The 26,988-nt window shown below is 42.2% G+C and overlaps 2 long non-coding RNA genes across 9 annotated transcripts; both read left to right on the top strand.

Annotated features, from left to right (window-relative positions):
- Positions 1-34: 34 nt before the first annotated feature.
- LOC310913368 lies at positions 35-21,988 on the top strand. 8 transcript variants are annotated; one of them, XR_014590798.1, is made up of 7 exons: positions 56-190; positions 14,448-14,789; positions 17,090-17,282; positions 17,611-17,837; positions 18,204-18,343; positions 19,438-19,830; positions 20,955-21,988. It is a non-coding gene; the product is annotated as an uncharacterized lncRNA (long non-coding RNA). The 8 variants fall into 8 exon arrangements; XR_014590800.1 differs by adding an exon at positions 19,213-19,275 and having other exon boundaries at positions 19,438-21,985; XR_014590801.1 differs by having other exon boundaries at positions 35-138; positions 19,438-21,984.
- Positions 21,989-23,282: 1,294 nt separating this feature from the next.
- Positions 23,283-26,609, top strand: LOC310913369. Its single transcript, XR_014590806.1, has 3 exons — positions 23,283-23,619; positions 24,323-24,529; positions 25,098-26,609. It is a non-coding gene; the product is annotated as an uncharacterized lncRNA (long non-coding RNA).
- Positions 26,610-26,988: the final 379 nt, after the last annotated feature.

The raw sequence follows: 26,988 nt of genomic DNA, 5'->3' as shown, positions 1-26,988 counted from the left end.
GGGAGGAGGCCCCGCCCCGAGGAATCCCCGCCATGGCCTCTCGCGGCGGCGGCACGTCACCCCCCACCTTCCGGGGCGGCACCGCTCCCTCTCCGGGAGGCCTCAACCCCCCTGCCCACCCGCTCCTGTACCTCTCGGGTAAAGCGGAGCTCGAGAATGCTTCAAAATACTCCACTGCCGCCAGTAGAGGGTAGGACCGTGTCACGGTGTGCTGTCGCTTAGGCTGGGAGCGGCGGTGCTACACTCGAGGAGCGTTGCTCCCGTGGCCGCTAAGCCCTGCGGGAAAAAGGACTAAAACCACTGGGAAGAGCCTGGCTCCGTCTTCTTGGCACTCTCCCTGCAGATGTTAATACCGGGGGATGAGATCCGCCGAGCTGCCTCTTCTCCAAGGCTGAAGGGTCACCACAGCTCCCTCAGCCTTTCCTCCTTGGAGAGATACTTTCTTGTCCTTTCATCATCCTTGTGACCCTTTGTTGCCCTCTCTCCAGTGTGTTCATGTTCTCCATACTCTGGGGAGCCCAGAACTCAGCACAGCCCCGCAGGTGTGGCCTCAGCAGTGCTGAGCAGAGGGGAGGGATCCCCCTCCCTCGATCCGCCTGGAGCAACCCAGGATGCCATTCACCTTTACAGCAACGGGACATTTTTGGCTCGTGTTCAGTTTTGTGTTCCCCGGGTTGCCCGGATCCATTCCTGTGCTCTGTTATCTTCCTCTAGACAATGAAATATAACTGCCTTTTGATCACAGTAAACTGAGGGAAGTCTGTTAGGAAGGGGATTTCTTTCAGACTTAAAATGGCCAATGAGCCATGAAAGGATTTTAAAAAATAAACAAAATTTCAAATGCAAACTCATGAACAAAGAACACTCCAAGTCCTAATTTCCCCAGTATGGGAGATCATGTTTGAGCTGAGACATTTTTTGTAGACCTGTTTTGAAATTAATTACTTCTAAAGATACCAAAATCAAGGAAGTGTTCCTTGACTAACCACAGAATAACAACCCCAAACCAAACTATGCGTTTAGAGCATACCTTTAATTTATAATTCATGCCTCAGATGCATAAAAGTGTGTGAATCAGAATGTTAGACAATGCTGGTAATGTTGTACATATATAGGAATCACTAATGTTTTTTGGTATGCAACCCTTTTTTCATGTATCTGTGGCTTTGACGAACTTTCTCTGTGATGGTATTAGGCATGGTTTGTGTCTGTCTCAGATGAAAGTTTTGAGAAATTTTTAGCCAGCACATTTCAGCTGTGTCTAGCTTGTTGCTTTGCCAAGTTTTTGAGAGAAAACAATAGAGTAGCTGCTGTTGGTGGCTGCCCTCCCCCCTTCCCTTGGTTCCTTTGTGTTATGTTACAGTGGAGCAAAAGAGCATAATTCCTTCTGGTTTCCACATTAAACAGTCAGAAAAAAATCCCCTAGGATTGCCAGTATTCAGCTTGAAAGTGTGACAGAGAACTACCACATCTAGCCCTATGCTAACACTTGTTTGCACATGCACGTTTGAGATTTTTCTAATGTTTGTGGTTGAACAGGCTGTAAATTTTATGGTTCCCTTATGTGACTCAATTGCGTGTGCATCTGTGCCTTTGTACTGACTGTTTACACTTCTTTCTCTATAACCTGAAGGGAAAAGTCACAGGAAGAACCTGAGAGAGAAACAGGTATCCCATTGGCTTCTGGTACAAATGGAAGAAAAGACCGTGTGACATGAAAATAGAAGGAAAAAAAGCCCACAGAAAAGAGAAGAATGCACAGGAAAAGCTCTTGTGAGCTGAGGACTAGGATAGGAAAGCATCTAAGCCTAGGATAGGCTGAGCAAAAAGACCAGCTAGGCCTCAGTTTTAACGGAAGGGAATAAATTTAGGACTATGTAAAAGATAAGTAAGATATGAGGATGGGAACTAACCAGGGAAACTTACTTGTCAGCACACAATAAGACCTGGTAAAAACCTAGCGAGGAGGGAGGAGGAATAGACTTCGCCAGATAAAGAGACAGCATTCAGAAAGAATGGACTTAAGTGCTGCACAGCAGCTCATTAGGTGAATACTGGTACACTGAACAAGTTGCGAGTTCTGTGGAAAACGATCCTGTCATCGTGCAATTGAAAAAAATTCCATTACCTCACATTTCACAGAAGTCCAATTACCCTTACACATTATAGAATGTCCTATTTTTAATGACTAATACTGTTATTTTAGTAGGAACTTGTTTATAATGTAATTAAAAAGGTATTTCAAAACACCAAGTACTAGGGAGTAGCTTTGAACTATAGGTAGGATTTGCATAGCAGTAACAGAAACTGCCATCCCTGTAACAGGACTGTTTAGAGTAAATTTCTGAAGTTTTAAATCTCTAAGATTAGCCACATAAATTATACACTTAAAAATTTTGCAAATGTGCCCAGTGAGTCCAACCATTAAATTAATAAAACATTGTAGAGAAGGTTTCAGAATTAAACATTATTTCTGCCTCTGCAAAATCCAGGGGAAAATAGTTTTAAAAAGCAACCCAGCAGGGTTGATTTGATGTATCCAGTCTAAGTCTAAAGTATTGGAATTCAGTTTTTACAGCGTCAAAATGATAATCTGTCTGATTAGGAAAGAGGTCTCAATGGTGTGAAGTGCATAGATAGATAAAAAGAATGTAGTCCAATTCAAGACTGTATTGAGAGATTTGATTTCATTTTTGTCCAGCCATCTCTGTCTTGCCCTGAAGTTGTCACAAATTTCCCTGATGACAAAAGCTGTTCTGGGTCATCCCCTCCTCTTTTTGAAGCTCTTCTCACCTTGGCCTTACTGTGAAGCTAGACTGAACAGTTATTGAGTACTTAGAGTAGTCTGCATAAAATTTAAAAATTTGGCACAAATTTTTCCTAGTGCTAGGATTTCAATGTAATGTAACTTACTCCAATAGGACTGAAAAGGCTTTCATGTTTCTATTTGAATAATCAAAATATTATGTTGTCACTCCAACTGATTTCAGCACTTCACATTCTCCTTTCCTAATGGATATTCTCTGTCCCCATCCCAGAGCCAATTATAGTTCTGGCCTTATTTTCTTAAAAAAAAAAAAAAAAATCCATCTGCTACATAAATGTGATAGTCTTCTAAAAAGCTAGGCTCTGTAATTTGCTTGGTTCATGTTACTTAACACATTGCACTGGGCAGATGTTTAGTGGATTGAGGAATTCTTATAATTTCTTCTAGCTAGCACGATAAACATTCCTATAAGCAGGGAAATGAGTAGGTCTCAGTTTCTCTTGTGTTGTCTTTTGGGTTGATTTTCAGTGGTCTGCAATGCAAGCAATCTACAGTAGAAGCTGTTCTCCTGGTTGCATGATTAACTTGGAATTTATTAAGAAGAAATTTGGTAGTGAACCTTTATTTCTCATTGGAGAAATAGTTACCTCTCTCACCAGTCTTTACAAGACTGTTAAAAAGTTCTAATGCTGAAACCTCCCACTGCTTTCTTACACTTAATGAAAAGGTTTAATTATCACTGAAGAACACAGGTACAACTGATTTATAAGCCTCCTTTCCTCTGGCAAATATGCTAAACAAGGCAGATGTATGTGTGTTTTTCTCCTAACTTGCCCTCTGATTCATCTTTGCCTGCTCCCCTTTTCTAGTGATTCTTTTCGGATGGGAGGCCACAAGACCTACTGATCAGGACATGTGGCTGAGAGCAGAAAGCAGGGGTTTGTTACGAGTTCCACTCATCATTTGCCATGGTGATAAGTACAGGCAGGACAGCTATCTATGTCTCCTGAATTTTTCCTCTCTTTATCACTTGACTTGAAACAGTAAAGCACTTTCTTGCTCTATATTTGTACAGGGGAGTCCCAGTCATATATCCAAATTCTAGTTATATTTCTACCCCAGTAGGTAACAATAACTCTTATAATTTCTTGTCTCCACAGACCAGAGTTTTAAACTCTCTCAAAACAGAAAAATTCTAGTATATCACCTGAACATGCATGTTCTTCCTTACTACAGGAAGTGCTAAAACTCTTAATGCTTGAAGAACTAGCACGTGAAAAAATTCCTGGAGATGCAAAGTTCTTGAGAAATTTAGCAAAGATTTGAGAAGAAGCAGTGGCAATGCTTCCACCAAGTTACTTCGACTTACAGCAATGCTTCTGTTCCATGCTAGATTTTTATCAAATTTCAAGCTAGTACTTCCTCCAGGCTCGGCCAAGTCATTAACTTTAGTCACATTAAAAAGAAAAAAAAAAATCAGGATGATATACTGGGGATGGCATTTATACTTAATATTAAGTGAATACAGTTACTCCCTTTGGAAAAACCTTAGATTAACCAAGTTGAGATGCTTTAATGTCTTCTCTAGCTGAAGAAGTATAATAGCTTCAGGAATGGAATGGAATGGAATGGAATGGAATGGAATGGAATGGAATGGAATGGAATGGAATGGAATGGAATGGAATAGAATAGAATAGAATAGAATAGAATAGAATAGAATAGAATAGAATAGAATAGAATAGAATAGAATAGAATAGTTCATTTGGGAAGGATCAATACTGATCATCTAGCTCAATTGCCTGACCACTTCAGGGCTGAAGCATTGTTAAAACACATTATTAACAGCAGAATCCAAATGCCTCCAAACACCAACATACCTGGGGCATCAACCATCTTTTAGGAAGCCAGTTCCAGTGTTTCACCACGCTCTTGGTAAAGAAATGCTCCCTAATAACATCCAGTCTGAATCTCCCCTGGAAAAGCTTTGAGCCATTCTCAGGCATTCTGTCACTGGCTCCCAGATAGAAGAGCCCAGCACCATCTCCTCCACACCCCCTCCTCAGGAACCTGCAGGGAGCAATGAAGTTGCCTCTCAGCCTCCTCTTTGAGCTAGACAAAAACAGAGTCTTTGCATAGGACTAGACAATAGAATAGAATAGAATAGAATAGAATAGCATAGAATAGAATAGAATAGAATAGAATAGAATAGAATAGAATAGAATAGAATACTGTAGAGATGATGCACTAACAATAATACTCATCAATTATAGTTGTCAAAAATCGACATAAGCTTTAATTCCCCATTTCTGAGCATTTAACCATTATTACATTCATTTCTACTGAAGTGATCATAGGACTCATTTAGATTAAATGGGCAGATAATTTGCAGTTGCTGTTACCATGAAGCAACAGCAGCATTGCTTGGGAGGTCATTTTAATTGACCTCAAAAAAATTGTTTCTGCATGACCCCATCAGTTCAGGCAACACTGGTCTGTCTTGCACTGTTTCCTCAGGACTCCACAGAACATCAGCAGTATAGATCTGTGGTGTAACAAGTTCCACACCTGACCTCAGCGTTGAATTATGTGAACCCAGTGGTACACATTCTTGGGTTCTTGGCCCAAGTATGACCCACTGTGTTCAAGGGCTTAGTAAGGTTTTCTTTAAGTAGAGTTTTATCTTAGGATATGTGGGTTCTCGTCAGTAAAAGGCCATTAGACTAGGTTATAAGATGATGATCAGAAGTCCTTGTTGTCAGAGCCATCATAGCACAAAATGGTCTGTAGGCATGAAACCCCATCGCTGCTAAATCTGATGTCAAAAGTGCTGAAGGACAGAGGTCTTGTCACAGTACTAAAAAATACTTAAGCTGGGCATTAAAAATGTATCTGGGGAACTGCTAAAGGAGTGCTGACTCAGTCTTATGAGTGCCTCAATCGCACTGATTGCTGAGGCTGTAAATATCACTTAAGAGATAAAGAATTGGTTTTCTGTTGAAAGTCTGGAGAAAGGAACTTCTTGCCCTGTCACGTTGGCTGTGCTGGGTACGTTTGCTATCTCAGGTGTATCATTCTGAGAAAATGTCCACATGTTAAAAGGTTAATCCCTAATTTTACACTCTCTTATAGTTACAATACCTGTCAAATATAGCTGCCTTGCAGTATATGCTGTATGAAAGGGGTTTCTTAAAAATATTTTGGGACTATGTTAGGAAGCTGGACATAAGTAGCTTGACAATGCCCTCTCTTTGTAATTGGTCCATGCGTATCAGGTATGGCTCGATGATTTTCCAGCTGCATAGTTCATACAGGCCATAGCATTATTTTTCCTGAGCAAACATTGAAACAACACTCATGCTTTTCTCACTGTACAGTCCGTTTATTTTTTCATTGTCTTTTATCAGGATTTTCATTAATGTTTCCCCACAGCTTCCAGATTGTTCGCAATGCAGATGCAGCAGTTCTGTTCACTGGGCTGGGCAACAGCAATCACATTACCCATGCCCTGCATTCTTTACATTAGTTGCTCATAGGAAAATAAATTTAATAGCAGTAGTTAGTACTAACTGGGGATGGAAGGACACTTGATTAGTTGTTTTAAAATCCATGGCTGACACAATAAGAAGGGCTAGGCTCTGCGTTTTTCTGACACTTTTGCTAGTGACTATATTTCGATGCAGCCTATTGCCTATGAGGATGAGTTTGGTATAGCAGTTTACACTGATATAGCTCCTGTGGGTGACACTTAAGATATGAAGCAGGTGGATTTGAGTGCATTTTGAACCTTAGAGTTTTTCAGTACTATTTTTGTGGCTGAATTTATATTTTCCATGATTATTCTAATATTTTAGAAGCCCTGCGATGCTTCTGACTGTAACATCTTAGGTGTGAAGTGAACTTCACTGGTTAACTGTAACATTTTGTCAGCACTAAATCAAGGTTACAGAGCTTTCTCATTCTGTATTCCCCAGTATCTTCTGGAGAAGCCCTGCTTAAAGTGAAAGTTTTAGTGTTTTGGGAAAAGTTTACGGCTTTTTTTGTTGTTGTTATTTAAGGGATCCCATATATTCTTCTAATAGATATTATCAAGGGCTGTTCTGAATATTTTGCATCCCGTAGGGGCCACTGCTATGACGTTTCTGGATTTTTTTCCCTGCATTCTCTATTATAAAAGGAATAAAAATTTTGTAGGTAGAAATTCCCAGCCAGCATTTTTCTTTCAAATGTTTTGGGGTGTTTTTTTGTTGTTTGTTTGTTTGTTTGTTTTAGCTTTTTAAAAAAGCTATAGTACAGAATTATTTGTAGCATGAGTCTTGCTTAAAAAAAAAAAAAAAAAAAAAAAGACTACAAACATCCCACTTTGTACCTAAGTTCAAAATTGCTTTATTTAAAAGTTTAATGGTTATAATGGTCCAGCTGAGAGACAATTGCATTTAGCTTGTAGTTATTAAGCACTTAACACCGATAAAGGTTATGTTCAAGAAGCCCATTTGGATAAAGCACGGAATCATTTATGTCAATACATGTTGAGGAAATGTGTTTTAATTGAGGAAAAGGTACAGCAAAGAGCAAACCTTTCTTTATGTAGCCAATAACAATTACGAATAGCATAGTAGAAAATGTTTTGGTTCCATTATCATCTTCATTCCTAGCACATTTAATGTCTATAACTTCACTTAAAATAATGTGTTTCTTCTTTCTAGCTTCTTAGGGTACACATGTAGAGCTACTGGCAGTCTTCAAATATTATATGGAAACTTGTAATGACACCCTTTTGGGATTACTTGTATTAGAGAGGACAGAGTTCTGTTCTGAAGTAATAGAAATGAAGGGAAAAGCACTGCATTTTCCTAATAATTACTATTTATATACTGTTTTTCTGTTTTGTATTGCTTCTTAGCTGCACTTGGAGAGTTAAGACAGATCAAAGCTATGTGTTGATCCAGATGAGAAGTGAAAGAAGAGCAAAAGAGCAAGAAATGAGGCATCAGCAGGAGTAGCAATTTGGGACATCTGTGATAGAGGATAGAGGATTGGGAGATGTCAGATAATCAGTAAGAGTGCTCTTATGCAGTGCAGAGTCATGCTGGAGAATGTGGCCATTAAACGATAAAGATGATAAACAGAAATGGACAGGACCATAAACCGTATATTGAAGTAGGGGTCATCCAATTTTTAATCTAGTTTTTTTATGAGCTGCTTATATTATACAGCTCTGATAGGGAAATCTCTGTAATTCTTGTTTTGTAACTGCTCATCACATCCTTCAAAGACCTGTGTCCAAGTGTATCTTCACAGCTAATCATGACTGGTACAAAGAGAGTTTTAGTGCTGGTTGCAGCATACGGGGAGCAAGCTGTGGAATTCCCCTTACTTCAATATGATGTCTCTGACATTGAAAAGTGACTGTGGACAATACAGCAGGACATAAGAAACAGAAATCACAGGTAGAGGTCTTTACTAGGTAGAGGTCTTCTACTAAATCAGCTGATTTAGTTGGCTAATTTTATTTAGGTCACTACATCATTTTAGGGCCCAGTGAAGACCTCTGAATATTTTTAAAAACTTGGGGTTTTTTTTCTTTTGTGGTTGGTTTTGATTTGGTTTGGTTTTTGGTGGGTTTTTTTTTGTTTGGTTGGTTTGGTTTGGGGTTTTTTTGGGTTTTTTGTGGTTTTTTTGGAGGAGGGTTGGGCAACTACTGGTTTGATGCAGCATAATACCTCTTACCCCAGCCCTGTTAGTGTTCCAGGCCAGGCTGGATGGGGCAACCTGTTCTAATGGTTGACATCCCTGGCCATGGTGGAAGCGAGGCAGGGGTTGGAATCAGATGATCTTTCAGATCCCTTCTACTAAAGCCATTCTATGATTATCTGCAAATCTAATTATCTGCTAATCTAAAAATTAATTTTTGAGAGATGAGAACATGAATGAAGAAAAACTTGAATGCATACTGGATCCACCATACTGGAAAGAGCAATGACACGAGTTTTACTGATTTGAGAGCTGTTACATTTTATCTTCAAAACCTTACAGTTCCTTACCGTACAAGGAAGCAGGCCAGAAATGCTGATCTTCAAAACCCCTAATATAGGAATGTCTTACTCTGCACATGATGAAGGCAGAAACTTTTCCAGGGCTACGTAGCTTTTGTGACAGATCTTGGTATCACTTTCTGGTGCAAGTGCATTTCTTACCCTTTTGTTGTCTCCTTACGCATATTCGTTGATACTTAGACCTTTGGCTGTATGCTGGTGAGTTTAGTGGGACAGAAACTTGTAGTTTTTGCCTTCCATCATGCAGTCTTCTGAGGTGTTCTGGGATATAAGAGAAGTAATTAGTGCAATTTCTACAGCTTTGTTTTTCTCTCCTTTGCAGCAACAAGGTTATTGACCATCCCAGGCTTTCTAAAGCTAAGTACTTTTTTTTTCAGTTACACTGTTTATAGGAGTAAACCTCCTGTAAAACAACAAACCTTTATCCCATTTGACCAGGCAGGCTTTCAGTATTTGTAAAGATCATTTGTTACTAATTCCTGGCAGCAGTTAGGTGATCCTAGTTCAGTTCTCAAGTACGTTATGAATAAATCTGGACAAGTAAACACACGTGCTCACGTGAGGGCCCCCACCGAGGTTGTTCCCAGCCCTTCTTTGTTGCCAGACCTTTCATATCAGATCAAATCAGTAAAGTGGGCATAAGGCATAAGTCACATAGATTTCCAATGTCGTTTTTCTTCTATCTGCTTTTCTCAATTTTCTGTTGGGACTCCACTGCAGGCCTTGTAGTTCTTTGAAAATTCATTCACTCAACTGAGTCTGCTAAGAATACATTCAGTGACAAACACAATGATAAATGTGACCTTTATGTTATCAGATCAGAAGTGTTTCATTATTTTGAGGCCTCTCAGAATCTGTTATATTGCTGTGTTGCAGTCTTTGAATGACTCAGGATGTTAGGACATTGCACCAGGAAAATTTTTATTACTGGTTTAAAGGTGGCCCCAGTTTTAATCACAGAGAGACATATATCTCACTCTACCTTTTGCCCTCACAGTTCCAGCTGAAATTCTCTGTTTAGATTTCTCAGAGTTTCTTTTCAGAAAAGCTGGAGAACAAAACCAGCAGATAATAGTTGATGTAGGCTGTGACCTAGCTCCCTGACATCTTTTATTATGGAATGGAAGAGAGCAGCCAGACCAAATAATGATGGAGCTCAGCTGAACTATATGGGCCAATACTTGGTCACTGGGCTTGCGATGGGGTAAAAACCATTCTCTCTGCATCTGTATAGTGAGGGAGAGTGCAGGAAAAGCCATAAAGGAAAGGAAAGCTTGAAAGAAAAAAGGAAGAGGGTGTAGCATAAATGAGAATAAGTGAAATCGAAAGGCACAAAAGGCTGAAAAGAATTTCAGCTCTGAGAAGTTTTCAGAATTAGAAGAAATCTGCAAAAATAAAAATAATGTTTCTTCTGGGTTCTTGGCAAGGAGATGACAATGATCCTAGTAAAGCAGGGAGAGAAAATCAGGGACTTTGGCTGAAAATCAGGGACAGTAAGTGAGAGACATTTTTAAAAGGCATCAGTGCTGAGACTAATAACATAGGAAAGCTAAAGAATTATTCGGGAGATAAGTCTGAAGACGTGTCAGAGTGCTTTCTTAGGTAGGGATATTTGGCAATATTTCTTGAAACCTGCCCTGAAAGACTTTTGGAAAATAAGAAGGGCACTAGCCAAGCCTCTTTATAGCAAGACCTCTCTAGGAACCCATTGGACTGCAATATGTAAGAGGGAGTTACAGTCAGCAGTTTCACTTGGACTGGCATACAGCTACTAATGCTGCACGATACTTTACATCCCACTTTGCTTCAATTAGATTTTTCTGCTCCATCTTTCCTTAACAGAGCTACTGCTCTGTTCATTTTCCAATAAAGGAATGGAATTAGCTGAAACAATTCTTGGTGGGTCTATATGCAGCACGTCTTACATTGCACTTGCTTTTAGGATGATTCTAAAAACCCTCAGTACTTAGATAACATTACCCTTCTTGTGCTAATGGCTGAAATAACAAGAAATAAGTATCTCTCTTATCCATCTCTAAATAAATTTTTAAACATCTGAAAATTCTCCTTAGATTTTCCAAAGTGTTCATTTGCTCAGCCAAGCTATGGTTGACACGCAGAGACGTGCATGTAGAGACGTAGTCACTTTTAAAATCGTACTTTTACTGAGGACTAAATCTTTCCTTTTTCATTTTGGTAAGGAGGCCATCCTGTATCAATAACAGCGCTGCCTGCAGAACTATAAGAATTCAAGAAAAAAGTGCTTTCAAGTCACCCTGTAGTTACACACAGGGTATAAAACGTATCCCATATAGAGGAGTAACTTCTGTCCATCCCTGTGGAGGCAAAGGAGGCAATCCAAATCTCGACTACACATCTGACTCACTCCAGAACTTCCCCAGCCATTGCTCCTTGTAAGAATTGAAGCTTGTGCTTTGAGAAATTTGGAATTTGACTCTTTTCTTTGACTTTATTCCTTGTGTATTGGATTTGATGTGTAGTGTTGAGATTCCATTAGCTGAGTTCAGATGACTTGGGTTGTCGAAGCTTCATTTGTCTTGAATCCCATGCAAGATTTTGATGCTGAGCTGTCAATCTATCTTCACAAATCTCATTTCAATGACCAAAGATTTGAGTGCAACTATGTTTAAGAACAGATTGAGAAAGCACTGTTAATGGAGATGAAATATCTTTGTAACTCTTCTTGCTGCGTTGCTGTGTGATGTTTTCATAAGGAAAAGATTCTCCTTTTGCCTTGAAAAGCATTCAGCTGATCTTGCTTTTCTTTTAAAAACTGACCACTGCCATTTGTTTGTTGTGCAGGATTTGGTTAAAATATTTGATACAACTTAAGGATGCTAGATTTGGTTGAAATATTGCACAGAAGAGTAGCTGTGTTTAAACCATATGCTGTTGTGTATTTTCAGTTCTTGGCTTTCTGTGTGCATTATTAAGATTTGAGGAAAAAAATGTAACTCAATTCACAGTAATGCATTTATCAAACTTTGCGGTTTATGCAGTTATGTTGCATGTGCTGTATTCAGACTGACAAGCAGAAGACAGAGGATGCTGCCTTAACCCTCAAGAAATCTTGTATGATACAGGAAAAAAAAGAGGACTCAGGTCTCAATTTACCTCACCATGCCCAGGAACTTGCTGTCCCTCCTGATTTGTGGCTGTAGAGGACCAGACCTAAGCATGTTTTGTCTCAAACATTCTGAGTTTTCTACAGGAAAGGTGATCAGAGGAGAGAGTCCTGCAGAGGTGGGGCAGCGTGTTCTGAGCCAACTTCCTGCTCCACCTTGAGACGTGTGGTCAGTCCCGTCCCCTCACCCGACTCACTCCCTGGAAGGCTCAAAGGGCTGGTTGCACATGTGGGAATCACACGAAAAATCTAATTTGCCTAAGAGGCATGCACCACGCTAACTATAAAAGGGAGCAGATCAGGCCCGCTTGCTCCTCTTGTCTCTTTCCCCCCCTCTCTCTTTTGCTTACACTTCCTTAGTCTTCCAATAGGACTCAGCTTCAGACTATTCACAGAGCAGGAGCACTGTAGGATCTAAGGGCTGATGAAATTCTTTGTTTTGTTCCCATGCTTTGCCTGAGCAAAATTATAGCAAAATCGTAGCAAAATCATCAGAGCTATCACATTCTATGTTGTACTGAACACTGTTGTTCAAGTGGGGAGCTTGTGGAAGCGTGTTGTGGTTTGTGAGACAGCACCTTTGCTTAATGGTGTGTTGTGGCTTGCTAGTCAGCACCTTTGGGTATTAATGGTGTGGCTTTTGAGCCAGCATCTTTGTGGAGTTTGTTGTGGGAGTTGAGAACTTATTGAAGTGAGCTGTACAAATTCAAAGGTTTGTTAGCCACATCTTTTGAGTCTAAGCAGTGAGCTGGTTGGCAGAGTTATGCTGACTGTACAATAAAAGCCCGAGAATTCCCTGACACATGTCTTCTGTCTTTGCTCAGCCTGATGAGAATTTATAATAAACATCATGGCCCCTACTGATGGGTTGTGACAGTACCCGGTGCACGCGCAGTGCCTGAGAAAGGCACGGCAGAGTGCAGGGCCCCTTTCCCTGTGAAAGGACATGTAAGGGTCAGGGACACCAATCAGGTGAGCAAAGTCACTCTCGCTTGCTGTGGCTGCCTGAGGTGTAGGTGTGGGCTCTGGGCAGGGTCTTGAGCCAGCCTGCTCATTGCAGGGGCATGCAGAGCAGGGTCTGTTGAGACCTGACTTTCCCACCCGTTGTCCTGATTTTAGGGCTCTGGTTCCTCCCAGGAACAGCCCCAGCCAGACTGTGCAGTTGGCCCTGTGGACACGGACAGCCAGGAGGTGTGCGGCTGAAGGTGGTCTCTGGAGCAGGATGTCAGTGCATGTTTATGCAAAATTGGAAGGTTAACATCCCTCCGTGCCAAGCGTGCAGTTAGGAATGCTGGACTACCTGATTTAATTTTTCTCATTATGCAAGTCTATATTGCAAAGATATAGAACTTGCAGTGCTTGTCTACCGGAGTACACCTAAACTTGAATACTACTTGTATATTGTGTACTTGAATATTAACATTCTGCAACAGCCTATAGCTGTAGTATGATTTCTCTGGCATGACTCTAAACTCATATTAGTTGCATCTGATTGCATTCTCATAACTTGAAAAGCCTGGCTTAGAACTGCAGAAAGTACACCTTTAACCAGTAAGAGATCAGCATACATTCACACATAAATCCAGTATTCTACATGTTTATTTGATACTAGATAATTAATCAGTACTCTTAGTCAACCGAGCTCCTGAAGAGGCAATTATTTTTAGGTTTTTTGCTTACAGTAAAAAAGAGAGACATTATTAAGCTTATTCAATGTGTATGGGAATGGGTGACTGCTAGCAGGTACGAGATCTTTGGGGAAGAGACAGGACTGTGCTCTACCTGATCTCTTAATGTATTAGAACAGTGGCCTCTTTTCTGTACACATCTTACATTGAAAACAGCAAGGGGGAAAGCTGCGCGTGGAGCTGCTCGCTGCCTTCTCCTGCTGGCTGGCAGGCGGTACTGCAGCCACCCGGCCAAAGGCTGCACCTGCGCAGTGCCCCGATGACGTCGATTTGGGGCAGCCGCGCCGCGCGGGGAGCGGCCGCCGCTGCGCACGCGCAATGCCTCGGCAGGCCGTGCACGCCCCGCAGCTTCTTCCGCTCGGTGCCGGCGGCTCGTGCGGTGACGTCCCGTACCGGGGCCGGGACCCCGCGCCTGTCCTGCCCTTGTGGGGCCGCGGTGCCCGGAGTGACAATCGCGCCGCTGTGGCGCTGCTGCTTTCAGGCGTGCGTGGCCTGCTGTTGCTCCTGGGGCCTGAATTGCCTCCAGTCAGCAAGGATTGTTCCCAGACGATCTCCGCTGGCTCTGGGTCTTGATAAAGTTGTGTTCCCCGAAGCCCAGCTGCTGCTTCTTGGTGCCGAGTGCGCGTCTTGCCTTTGCCTGCTTGTGAGCGGTTTTGTGTTGCGGTTCAGTGATGTCCAGTTCAATGGTTTCTATACCAACCCCCCCTGTAGCGTGCAGTCAAAAGGGAAGTGTGAAAACCTGTATCCTTTGACTTCTACGGTGGGTTTAATATTTTTTTTCTCCTCTCCTTCAGGACAGGAAAAACCATTTAAGTGGGTCCAGTGATGCCAGAAGCTTTGGTGTTTGAGCAGCCAAAGCTGAGAGACTCTGGCCCTGGGGGTCTGCACTGGACGGCCCCTGGTCCTGCCTGCTGTGTGGAGTCAGTCAGAGGGATCCAGGGTTTTCCTCTTGTCCTCTCTTCTGGGCTTAACTGCATAGGGAATGCCATTTCTGGCAGCCCAGTCCTACCCGTGTCTGCTGGAAAAGGGCAGAGGTGAAGAGGTGAATGCCAGAGGTCTGGGGGAGCACCTGGATGCAGAGCATTGCTTAAAGGAGGTGCGGAGTAACAAACCTTTGTGCCGGGCAGCAGCAGCAGGTGAGCCAGTCTGGATTTGTAGGGAAGAGTTTTCTCCTTTCCCATTTCAATTTCATCTTGCCAATCCCTCCCCGGTGCCCCCAGGAAAAAAAAATAATAAAAGGGGGTTATGAGGACAAAAGGAATTTTAAATTGAGGGAAAAAACTCCTCTTCCGTTATTGTCTGTGTTTAAATTGGGGGGAATCCCCATTCACCTGGGATTTTAATAAGTAGTGGTATCTTTATGTGGTTTTTATTCAATATTACATTCTTTGATGGTATATAGTGGTTTTGTTTTTATTTTTTTATATTATTTATTATGTGTAATTTGGTTTTTGAGTGAAGATAACTTTATGGGTGAGTTTGTTTGTATTTGAGGTAGAATTATTTTAAGTAGCTTTTTTAAATAGGCTTCTGATATGTGTTATTGGGGTTTTGGTTTTGTTTATTGTATGTAGGGATTCGGATTGGCTAGGGCCAGCTTGTCTGGTGAAAGTTTTAGTGTTTTGTTAGACGCAGTTTTTAATGTTTTGAAGTTTTTTGTGTTTAGGGGTTTTAAGGTGATTTTAAAACATTTATTGTGTAGTTTTATTTTGTTCATAGATGGTGTATGATAAGGGATATGGTCTATTTATTTGTTGTTAGACTTCTTAGTTTACATGTTGATCAGATTGGTTTTGAAATGAGTTGTGTTGTTGAACTTTTTTTCGTGGGGTATTATATTTTTAAAGGATATGTTTTCTAAAGTTTACAGTGGTGTAATGGGCTGTAGTATGAGGTATACGGGAGGTTTATAATTTTTTAGTGTTTTTTATTATGGCGAGTATGTAGTGTTTTGGTGGGTTTGAGATAGCGTGATGTAGTTAATTTATTAGGGCTTTTTAATATTTATAATTGGATTATTGTTTATTGTACAGTAGGGATTTATTTATTTGGCTTGTTTGTTTGATTGCAGTACATGTTTTATTTTGATATTGTTTATGGCTACATTGAGCTTTTAGTTTTGTGTGTATTTATCGGTGGCATTTTTGTTTTGGTGGTTTGAGGCATTATGGGTTTATTGAGTTAGGAGCTTTTGTTTTTGTTGCTAACAAGTTTATTTGTCATATTGTTATTTTTGTAGTTTTATTTGTTTGTTGTTTTGCTGGGTTTTATTAGTTTTATTTTTGGGAACATGGGCATTGATATGGTGCATTTTTTAGGTTTTTTTTGGGGGGGTAGTGATGTTTATTTTTTAGTAGTTTAGATTTTTTTATGTTGTTAATTAGTTTGGGGATTTTAATTAATTTTATAGAGTATTGGTTATATTTTTTGAGTTAGTATAGGGATAGAGTTTTGTTTTTTGTTTTTTTTTTTTGAGTCATGTTTAGGGTCAGTTGAACAGTTTTGAGTTTAGTAAGTTGGTTTGATTAATCTTTTTTACTAGTTTGTGTGATTTGTTGTGTGGGTTTCTATATAGTTTTTTATTTTTGTTCCATTTTTATGATGTGATAAGAATTGGTAGAGAAAAGATTATTATGTGGTTCCTTGGCTGGTAGTTGGTTGTAGGGTGGAGTTTTTTAGTTTGTGTTTGGTTTTGGGTTTTTTGTTGTATGAGACTAAAGTTTTTTTTATTAGTTTGTAATATTTTTAAAGATTTTAGGAAGATTTAGATTTTGATATGGGTGCACTGTATGAAGAGAGTCATTTATTGGTTTTATGTGATATTGGTGGCATGGTGGGTAGAGGGCATTTTTGTGGTAGTTACTTTAAATGTTTGAGGGTTTTGGGCACTTAAAATACTTGTTTTGGAGGGAATTTTCTTGGAATGTTTGGAGATTTGTGCTAGTTATAATGGGATTTTAAAATTTTATTTTTGATTAGGCATTTTTAGGTTTTATTACAGTTAAAATTTGTGACTTTTTTGTTATGTTAATAATGGAAATAGGGTTTGATTTTGTATGTAGTGTAAATATATGTAGTGTATATGGTGTACTTCTGTTGACTAAGGATTTAAACTTTTGTGGCTTTGATGTGTTAGGTTAATGAATTTATGAAGTTCAGAAGACATGGGGTTTTTGCTCCTTCCTTGGTTAGAGGGAGGGCTTTTTAAGTTGGGTGGGTTCTGCGTATATATTTTGGAGGTTTTTTAAGGGGATTGGACATGGAGTTGTTTTTATTATATTTGGTAGTTCAAGTATGGGTAATAAGTGTTGGCTTTTTTTGGTGGAATTTTTTTTTTTTTTTGAGTTTTCATTTTTAAAGTTGATATATTTGTGTGGTTAGGGTAATGGTGTTTCTGGTGCAACTCTAACCATCCATTATTGTTTGTGTGTTTTAGGTGGTCCACTTATATTACACTGAGATCCCCTCACTGGCTGGCCAACAGATCTGCTGAGATCATGCATTAATACTTGGTTTTGCTTATGGTACCAGACTCAGAGACAGCAGCCTGGCGACAGCAGGGAATTGCAGGAGGGCAGGAGGCCTTCTCTGGAGCCTGATGGAGATTCTCATCCCCAAACATCCCAGAGGTAAGTGGAGGGCTAAAAGCCACAGAGGGGATGAAAGTGGGATGTGGGTTGGGAGTCACTGGGAGGGTTTTTTGAGTCAGGTTTGGAGACGGGCGTGTTCAAGATGTGACCCCCTAGGCTGCTGTAACCCCCTTAGGCTGCATCAAGAGAAGATTACACAGTGCTGAGGTGCACAGGGCAGAGCAGTCCCAGGGCATGTCGTGTCACTTGTCTGTTGTGCGCTCTGTGTCTTTTGGGTGTCTCGTGTGGTGTCTTTTGCCTTAGCCCTTTCAGGGGCCTATTTGAAATGCCAGGCGTCATTCTTAACATCTCCCTATTCCTTGGCCAGGCACCGACACCATTGAGCCTCTGACTCAGGAGTTCTGACATGCATCAGAATCCCATCTCCCGTTACAAGCGCCCAGTCTGATGCCTTTTCAGGTCTTGTTCTGAGCTGTATCGCCAGCTGTGCACTGCCCCGATCCATTCTGGTGGATTAGATCTTCTAAGAATGCAAGGATAGGTAGAAGATTCCGACCTGAGAGTTCTTGGGCATCCATCTCTGCATTTCTTGGGGTAAGTGATCCCGTTGGCATCTTCTTCCTGCAGGGTTCTCTGAGCCTGGTCAGCTCCCCATCGGTCTTACCTCGGTCATCTCATTGCGAGTTCTCTCGGTCCTCACAGTCATTATTCTTACCGAGAGTTTTGTGTCCCCTTGTTTGTCCTGTCCTGTGTCACGGGTGTCGGTGTGTGTTTGGCCTGGAGCTGCTCTGCCTTGTTGCTTAGTCTGGGTGTAGGGGGAATGGGACAAGTCCCGGGGACTTGACATTTGTAATGTAGAGTGTAGTTGGACTGCAGTGGGTATTCCCAGGTTGACACAAGGTATCTGGAGTTGTCAAGTTATCCTGCAGTGCTTTGACTTTTGTCCTGACTTTGTTTCAGATGCAGATGGATGGCAGAGTGGCCCATACCGGGTGAGGGGGCTCCTCTGAGAAGATCTGTCACTGTGCAAGATGAGAGTCACATATTTCACATTTATTGGCACTCCAGTGCAGGCCACCTACGTGAACAGCTTCAAACAAGTGAGTCCCTTGCTAACCCCCCCTGGGGAGCAGCTGGAGCCTGCTCTGGGCTGGAATGAGGGACCAAACACTTGGGGCTGACACAGCTCCACACTGAGGGGACTTGGGAGAATGCCTAGCTTTTTTCTGGATTTTTTTTTGAGCTTTCTAGAAGTTTTTAATCATCAACCTGGTAAAAATAAATGATAACAACTGAAAGCATGAGGGGCTGGCAAGTTATACACACCAAAGACAACTTTTTTTTTAAATAGTTGTGTGGCTTATATCTTGATTTTGAGACTCTCTTTTTTTGGCCAACTTTATTGTAGAAAAAAAAAAAATCTTATTTTAAAGTTAGCTGCTTCAATAATGAATTTATTGTACAAATACCCTCTAATGTAAAAAGATTAAAGCACTAGCACCAACATGCCACCTCCTTAATTTTTAGCAGCAAAACTTGATCTTTACTGAACTTAAAACTTCGGGTTTTTGCTAATAAGTTAATAAAGGTGTTCGTCAGCCTTTGCTGCCCTTCACTGATACTCATAGTCATTAAAAAAATTGCTCTACTGTTCTAAAACAAATACAGATTCAAGACCTCCCTCCTTCTCTCATAGACTAGAAACATGAAAATTGATTTTTTTTTTCCTGTGGGTTTTAAGCTGCATGGAGAAGGTGTCTGTGCACATGGCACCCAGGGAATGGTGCTGGGAAGGGCAGGATTTTGTAGGAGCTGCAGGGTGAGGTCAGTATTCTGAGGGAGGCCCTGGCAAAGCTGCCAAGGGCAAGGAACATGGAGCATCCGGGGGCTTCTCCCTCCTGAGTTTCTCCTGGAGCGGGCTGCGTGTCATGCTGGATGTTTAACCTGGCTTTGGGGTGTTCTCCTGCAGTCCCAGCTCCAACTGCTGCCCCTGAGCCGAGGCCTTGCTGTGTCCCAGCACTAAACCCGGCAGGTGGGTCCTGCTTTTCCAGCCCTTGAATCCCACAGGCAATCCCAGATTCCCGGAGCTCCCCTGGGCCCAGCCTGGACTCGCTCCCTGGGAGCTGCACTTCAGTCTGCCTGAACCAAGGACCTCTTGTTTGAAACTTTATTCCTGTTGTTTTTCTCCTTCCAGGTAGTTGGCAAAAAAGGAGAGAGCCAGTGGGAAGTGAAGCCACTGGAAGGCCTTATCCCAGTGCAGGGTTCCCACTTTTCTCTCTGACTCCTGGAGAAATGCCTGATCAGAACCAGAGACTGTCAGTTTGATTTCCTGCCCTTTACAGTAAATCGTTGCTTTCAGCTGGTTTGTGTTCCTGGTCTCATCCTCCTCCTCCTCCATGAATTTGTCAATAGAATTCCTGACTTTTGCTGAGTGGAATTTTGTTATTCCAGGAATTGTGGCTCTTTCGTTCCACTGAAACTTCCCAACTCTGTTGGGAGTTTCAGATGTCAAATACAAGTAAGATTGGAGTTTCTTTGGATTGTTACTCCCACAAAATAGAGATCATTCTGGAATAGGAGTAAATAGGTATGTTTAACTTCCCCTTCCCTTGAAAATCAGAGCACAGGAAGCAGATTTTAAATCATCATTTCATGAACTTCCAGCAACTTCCCGACTGTTCCAAAAGTTTTCAGTGTTAGAAATTTCTGAGCTTGTTTTCCAGGCAAGCTGGGAGTTAGATATTATTCCTTCCTTTTATTTGATGCTTTTCCTCTCTCTCATTTTAGTAAGGCAATATTTATAGCAAATGCCAATTTTCCATCCTAATTGGAATTTTGGTACTTCTTAGGGCACATTTCCAAGGAGATTTACCCAAATAATGTTGGTAACTCAGGAATTGTTCAGCACCATATCCACAGAATTCTTGGAATTCCCAGGAAAACTTAAGTGTTTAATTGCCATGATTCATCTCTTTCTGAAGTTCAACTTAGTGCATTTTTAATTATATAAGTTCCATTAAAACTTAAATCCCGGCCTAGTTGCTGTTCCTTGGACACAAGGGGGTGGTTCCTTCCTGCCTTGGCACATGTGGATGCTTATCCAAAGTGAGCTTCCTGCTAAATTAGCATTTGTTTCCAAGCAAAACTGGGCGTTGTCTAGAAGACCTTATTTTCTGGGAGGCACTGGGTTCGTTTTCCCTATCCCTGCATAATCCAGGATGCTCCCAGAGCTCTGTTAGGCAATGGCCTGAGGAGAGAGCTACATTTATTTAGTTTCATATTTTATTTATTATTTTACTTTTTATTTTTTACTTTGATTTTTGTATTTTTTATGTTAAATATTGTATTGTGGTTAATGTTTTCATGGGGGTTTTTTTGTATTTTTAAGTGTTTTTGGTTTCTTTTTTAAAAATCTTTTTATTTTATTTTTTTAAAATTTTTATTTTTCTTTATTACTAATTAAAATCTTAATTACTTTTAATTTTTTCATTTTTAAATTTATGGGTATTTTAGGTTTTACTTTCATGTTATGTTGTATTTCTAAAAAAATTTATTTAAATTTATTTTAAATTTTATTTCATTTCTTTTTTTACTTTTTTTAAACTTTTGAGGTTTTTTTAAGACTTTGATTTTATTTGTTTTATATTAAATTCTTTTTCATGTTTTCTTTATTCCTTTTTTTTTTTTATCATACTCTTTTTTCCTCCTGAGCATGTGGAAGGTTGGCTGTCGGCAAGAAAGAAGTTGAAAAATGACCTCCCTGGACCTGGATAGAATTGGGACCCTGGACATCTGGATAGAATTGAGAGCACAGTTAGCGAAAACCTCTGTATTTTCTGCTGAATTAAAAAACCTGAATGGAGAAAGCTGTGAACACTGTGGTGCCTTTTTTTCCTTTCAACCCCTTAACAGGTCTCATTCTCCCCATGCACAGTATTACCAGGAGTAACTTGATGTTGAGGTGTATTTCAGAGGCAGCAATAAAACTAAGTAGACATTTTATTTTGTAACTCTCTGAACCTCCTTGTTTATTAGCCAAGAAATCCAAAACTAAGCAAACAAAACCCCAAAACAAAACCCCCCACAAACAACCCCCCCTCCCCAAAAGCACACAGAAAGAGGAAATATGCCCATATTATTTTAATAAAGATTAAATATTTACCCCTTAGAAAACCAGGGTCCTTCAATTCTAATTAAGTGTGGTTCTGATGTATTTGGTTAGTGAATTCATATAGCTTAAAATATCAAGAAGTAAACACAAATTGAAAAAAATACAAAAAAATAAGAATATAAGTAACAAAAAGAGAACTATAAAATTTTAAAAATAATATCAATAGATCTACTCTATCTTATTACATGTTCCATGTATTATAATATGTAAAATACACCTAATATAATGTACATGATATAATAGATAAATTGTAATGATTAATAGAAATATCAAAATAAGAAATAGAAGAAATACTGAAATGTAGCCTAAAATAAATGCTTTTCTGGTTTTGGCTTGGTTGATGGCAGGGTTCGCGTAGTTGTGGTTGGGGGTCTTTTGGGGTATTTATTTTCGGGGATATTTGGAAGGGGAATTTTGGCCACGTTCTTTTTTGCCTCCGCTCCCTGCGGCAGCGCTGCCACCGTGTGGACACAGAGCGGTACTGCAGCCCCCCCCCCCGAGCCGATCTGTAAGGCAATGCTGCCATCCTGTGGCTAAATTTAGGTACTGCAGCTCCCCCTGCCTGGCACCGGACTGTGAACTGTGAGGCAATGCTGCCATCCTGTGGATATAGAGCGGTACTGCAGCTCTTCTCCGAGGCGCGCAACAGCCCTGGGCTGTGAGTTGTGCGACAATGCTGCCACCCTGTGGATACAGAGCGGTACTGCAGCTCTTCCCCGTGCCAGTCCCGGGCACTGTGCAGCAGTGCTGCCATCGTGTGGACAAAGTGCGGTACTGCAACTCTCGACCGTGCCCGTCCCCGAGGGCCCGCAGCAGCCCCGGTCTGTGAGCTCACGGGCAGTGTTGGTGCCCGAGCGCCGAAAGATCACGGCCAAAAAGGCGGAAAAAACCGCAAGGACCCCGGGCGCGTGGCAGCCGGCTGCCTGCGCGCGACCTGGACCACGGAGCCGCCCGGGAGCGATTTTCCGCTGTGTACGCAGGTGCGCGGACACGGGATGGGGGCTGAGCGGCGCCACAGCAGTGTTTAGGCAGTGGATGTACTCAGGCGCCTGTGCGAGCAGCCGAGGGGGACATTTGGGGGTGTGCCACAACCAAGATGGCAGCGCGGCTCGGGGCGCTCGACCTTCTAAAGATGGCGGCCGAAAGGGCGGGAAATAGAGAGGACTCCATGTGTGTCTATCTGACTGCCTGCACAAAATCTCGACCACGGCGCCGCCCGGGGGAAATTTTCTGTGGCGTGTCCTGGTGTAGGGACACACGCTGTGGGTTCAGCCGCGCCGCAGCCGGGTTCAGGTTAGTTGTTTTAGTCAGGCGCCTATGTTAGACACCAAAGGGGGCCTTAACGGTGCCACAAAAAAGATGGCGGCTCGACCGGAATCGGCTTCAGCCACAACTAAGATGGCGGCGGGGAGGGGCGAAAGTGACGTAATGCTACTCGCATCCGAAAATAGCCGGGGGGTGACGAAATTGACCGAGAGTTGCCGAATAGCCGAAAAGAGCCGACAGCTGACGGAAATGACCGAGTTTAGCCGAACAGCCGAGAATAGCCGACGGCTGACGGAAATTGCCGAGTTTCCCCGAACAGCCGAGAGTAGCCGAAGTTTGACGAAAATGACCGACTGTTGCCGAACAGCCGAGAATAGCCGACGGCTTACGGAAATGACCGAGTTTCTCCGAACAGCCGAGAATAGCCGACTACTGACGGAAATCGCCGGGTTTCCCCGAACAGCCGAACCCAGCCGAGTTTCCCCGAACGTCGCCCCCCTCAGCCGAACCGAACGAGCCGCGCCCGCCCGAGCCGGGCGCAGTTCCGGGGCGGCCCCGGCCGGTGTCCGCCGTCACTGCCGCTTCCTCGGCGGGCCATTCAAGGCGGTGTCGGGGCCGCTGCCGATCCCCCGGCGGGCGGGCGGGACACGCTGGCGCTGTGCCCGGAGCTGGAGCACTCGCTGTCGGCGCTGGAGCCGAGCCGAGGTTCCCGGGAAAGGCGGCGAGGAGAAGCCGGTAAAATGCCCGGAGTGCTCGTGTGGCCCCGAGAGCCCCCAGAACATTGATCTGGGGGGGTCTGTGCCAGCCGCTTATGCCCTAATGGAGTGGGATTTATCACAAGGACACGCAGTGATGGACAAGGGGAACGGCTTCATCAGGATGAAGGGAGGCTGAAACGACGCGGAAAGAACTCCACAACTAATCCGAGTTGTTAGAGCGGTTTGTATTTGACGTGGGGGATAATTTTATCAAAGACACGCATACCCCCCCCAGGGGATTTGCCCCCTTTCTTATTTTCTGAGGTTTTACATATGCATGATATCTTACAGACATTCTTCATGCATATTTATTTTTTGATCTTGCTTATTTTCGTTTGGTATGGTAATTACTCTATAGTTTTCTGGGCACGCTCAGTGTTTAGTGGTGGTGGTCTCCAGGCTGTGGTGGGGTTTTTTTTTATTCATTTTTTCACCTTTATCTTTCTCACGTGTGCTTTGGCTTTTTTGGCACAATTTTAAGAGAACATATTATTTTAGAGTCTGTGTTCTTTTCTTTATTTGTGCTCTTAATGCTATTATTCTGTTGTTTAGGTTAGTTCTTCTAGTTCATTTTCTGATTATGCAGAAGGTTTCATATTTGTAATGTTTAAATATATGCAAAAAAAGTAATAAGCACAGTGTTACTAAATGCTATCTTATACCTTTTAAAATACTACTTGGAATATATTCTAATATACTGTATATGCTCTTTAATTTACTATAAAAATTTACTATACTGGAATTTAAGTACTTGTAATTTACACAGTGTAAAACAAGAATGAGCGCTTAAAAAATTCTAATGCATAATTTTTTTAATATAAAAAACAAGGGGAGAGATGCTTCCTTTTATTTTCTTCTGATTAAATTGTATTTCTCACTTACAGCACAGTAGAAACCCTGTTCTGCTCTGGCTGCTGAAGGACACTGCAGCATCTCCAGGTGCACCTGAAGGCATCTCGATTCTGAGAGAGATTTGTTCTGTTTCCGCATTGACTCTGTTGAAAGGTGAACGCAGAATGTTGGTGGGTCACCCTGCCAGCTCCACTTGGCTCAGCAGGCATCGCAGGGAGGGTGCTCCTGTCATCTCTCTGGTAAGTCTGGAGGTGGGTTTTTCTGCTGCTCTGGGGCTGTGCTGGGACCCCTCAAATTCCAGTCAGAGGTGCTGGGCACTGCTGGGCCTTTGGGACACCACTGAGAGGCGGCTGCTTTGGTTTCTTAATACCTGGAAATCCATGGATTGCTGGGTGATTTCCATAAGTTCTCCTATTTTGTAGGAGCTGCAGGGTGAGGTCAGTATTCTGAGGGAGGCCCTGGCAAAGCTGCCAAGGACAGGGAACATGGAGCATCCGGGGGCTTCTCCCACCCGAGTTTCTCCTGGAGCGTGCTGTGTGTCACGCTGGATGTTTAACCTGGCTTTGGGGTGTTCTCCTGCAGTCCCAGCTCCAACTGCTGCCCCTGAGCCGAGGCCTTGCTGTGTCCCAGCACTAAACCCGGCAGATGGGTCCTGCTTTTCCAGCCCTTGAATCCCATGGGCAATCCCAGATTCCCGGAGCTCCCCTGGGCCCAGCCTGGACTCGCTCCCTGGGAGCTGCACTTCAGTCTGCCTGAACCAAGGACCTCCTGTTTGAAACTTTATTCCTGCTGTTTTTCCTCTTGCAGGTAGTCGGCAAAAAAGGAGAGAGCGAGTAGGAAGTGGAGCCACTGGAAGGCCTTATCCCAGTCCAAGGTTCCCACTTTTCTCTCTGACTCCTGGAGAAACGCCTGATCAGAACCAGAGACTGTCCATTTGATTTCCTGCCCTTTACAGTAAATTGTGGCTTTCAGCTGGTTTGTGTTCCTGGTGTCATCCTCCTTCTCCTCCATGGATTTGTCAATAGAATTCCTGACTTTTGCTGAGTGGAATTTTGTTATTCCAGGAATTGTGACTCTTTTGTTCCATTGAAACTTTCCCAACTCTGCTGGGAGTTTCAGATGTCAAATACAAGTAAGATTGGAGTTTCTTTGGATTGTTACTCCCACAAACTGGAGATCATTCTGGAATGGGAGTAAATTGGCATGTTTAACTCCCTCTTCCCTTGAAAATCAGAGCAGAGGAAGCAGATTTGAAATAATCATTCCATGAACTTCCTGACTGTTCCAAAAGTTTTCCATGTTAGAAATTTCTGGGCTTGTTTTCTAGGCAAGCTGGGAGTTAGATATTATTCCTTCCTTTTATTTGATATTTTTCCTCTCTCTGATTTTAGTAAGGCTATATTTATTTTTCCTATTTTCCATCCGAGTTGGAATTTTGCTAATTCTTAGGGGACATTTCCAAGGAAATTTACCCAATTAATGTTGGTAAATCAGGAATGTGTCAGCACCATATCCACAGAATTCTTGGAATTCCCAGGAAAACTTGTAAAGTGTTTAATTGTCTTGATTCATCTAGTTTTCAAGTTCAATTGAGTGTGTTTTTAATTACAGAAGTTCCATTAGAACTTAAATCCCGGCCTAGTTGCTGTTCCTTGGACACAAGGGGGTGGTTCTTTCCTGCCTTGGCACACGTGGATGTTCATCCCAAGTGAACTTCCTGCTAAAACAGAATTTGTTTCCAAGCAAAACTGGGAATTTTCTAGAAGACCTTAATTTCTGGGAGGCACTGGGTTTGTTTTCCCTATCCCTGCCTAATCAAGAAAACTCCTGGGGCCTGTGTTAGGCAGTGGCATGAGGGGAGGGCTGTGTTTATTTAATTTCGTATTTTATTTTTCTTATTGTTTATTTTATTTTTTAATTTTTGATTTTTGTATTTTATGTTAAATATTGTATTGTGGTTAATGTTTTAATATATTTTTTGTTTTGTCTTTTTAAAATGCTTTTGGTTTATTTCTTTAATTTTTATAATTTTAGTGTATTATTTATTTTTAAAATTTTCAAATTTTTCTTTATTACTATTTAAAATCTTAATGACTTTTATTTTTTTTTTAATTTATGGATATTATTTCAGTTTTTACATTCATGTTATTTATTTTGTATTTTTAAAGTTTTAAATTATATTTTAAATTTATTTTAGATTTTATTTCTTTTCTTTTTTTACTTTTTTATTAACTTTTGAGGTTTTTTTTAAAATTTTTATTATGGTGTTTTTGTTTTTTTTTTTTTTTTATTTTATAATAATTTTTTTCATTGTTTTCATTGTTCCTTTTTTTTTTCCTTACTCTTTTTTTCCCCCGAGTATGTGGAAGTTTGGTCCCGCCCCCATCCCGGGCCGGGCGGAGCCGGGGGCGGAGCCGGGGGCGGAGCCGGGGGCGGAGCCGGGGGCGGAGCCGGGGGCGGAGCCGGGGGCGGAGCCGGGGGCGGAGCCGGGGGCGGAGCCGGGGGCGGAGCCGGGGGCGGAGCCGGGGGCGGAGCCGGGGGCGGAGCCGGGGGCGGAGCCGGGGGCGGAGCCGGGGGCGGAGCCGGGGGCGGAGCCGGGGGCGGAGCCGGGGGCGGAGCCGGGGGCGGAGCCGGGGGCGGAGCCGGGGGCGGAGCCGGGGGCGGAGCCGGGGGCGGAGCCGGGGGCGGAGCCGGGGGC

Source organism: Zosterops lateralis (genome assembly GCF_965231275.1).
Source record: "Zosterops lateralis genome assembly, chromosome: 10".
Classification (NCBI taxonomy): domain Eukaryota; kingdom Metazoa; phylum Chordata; class Aves; order Passeriformes; family Zosteropidae; genus Zosterops; species Zosterops lateralis.
This window is presented reverse-complemented; position numbering and strand designations above follow the sequence as displayed.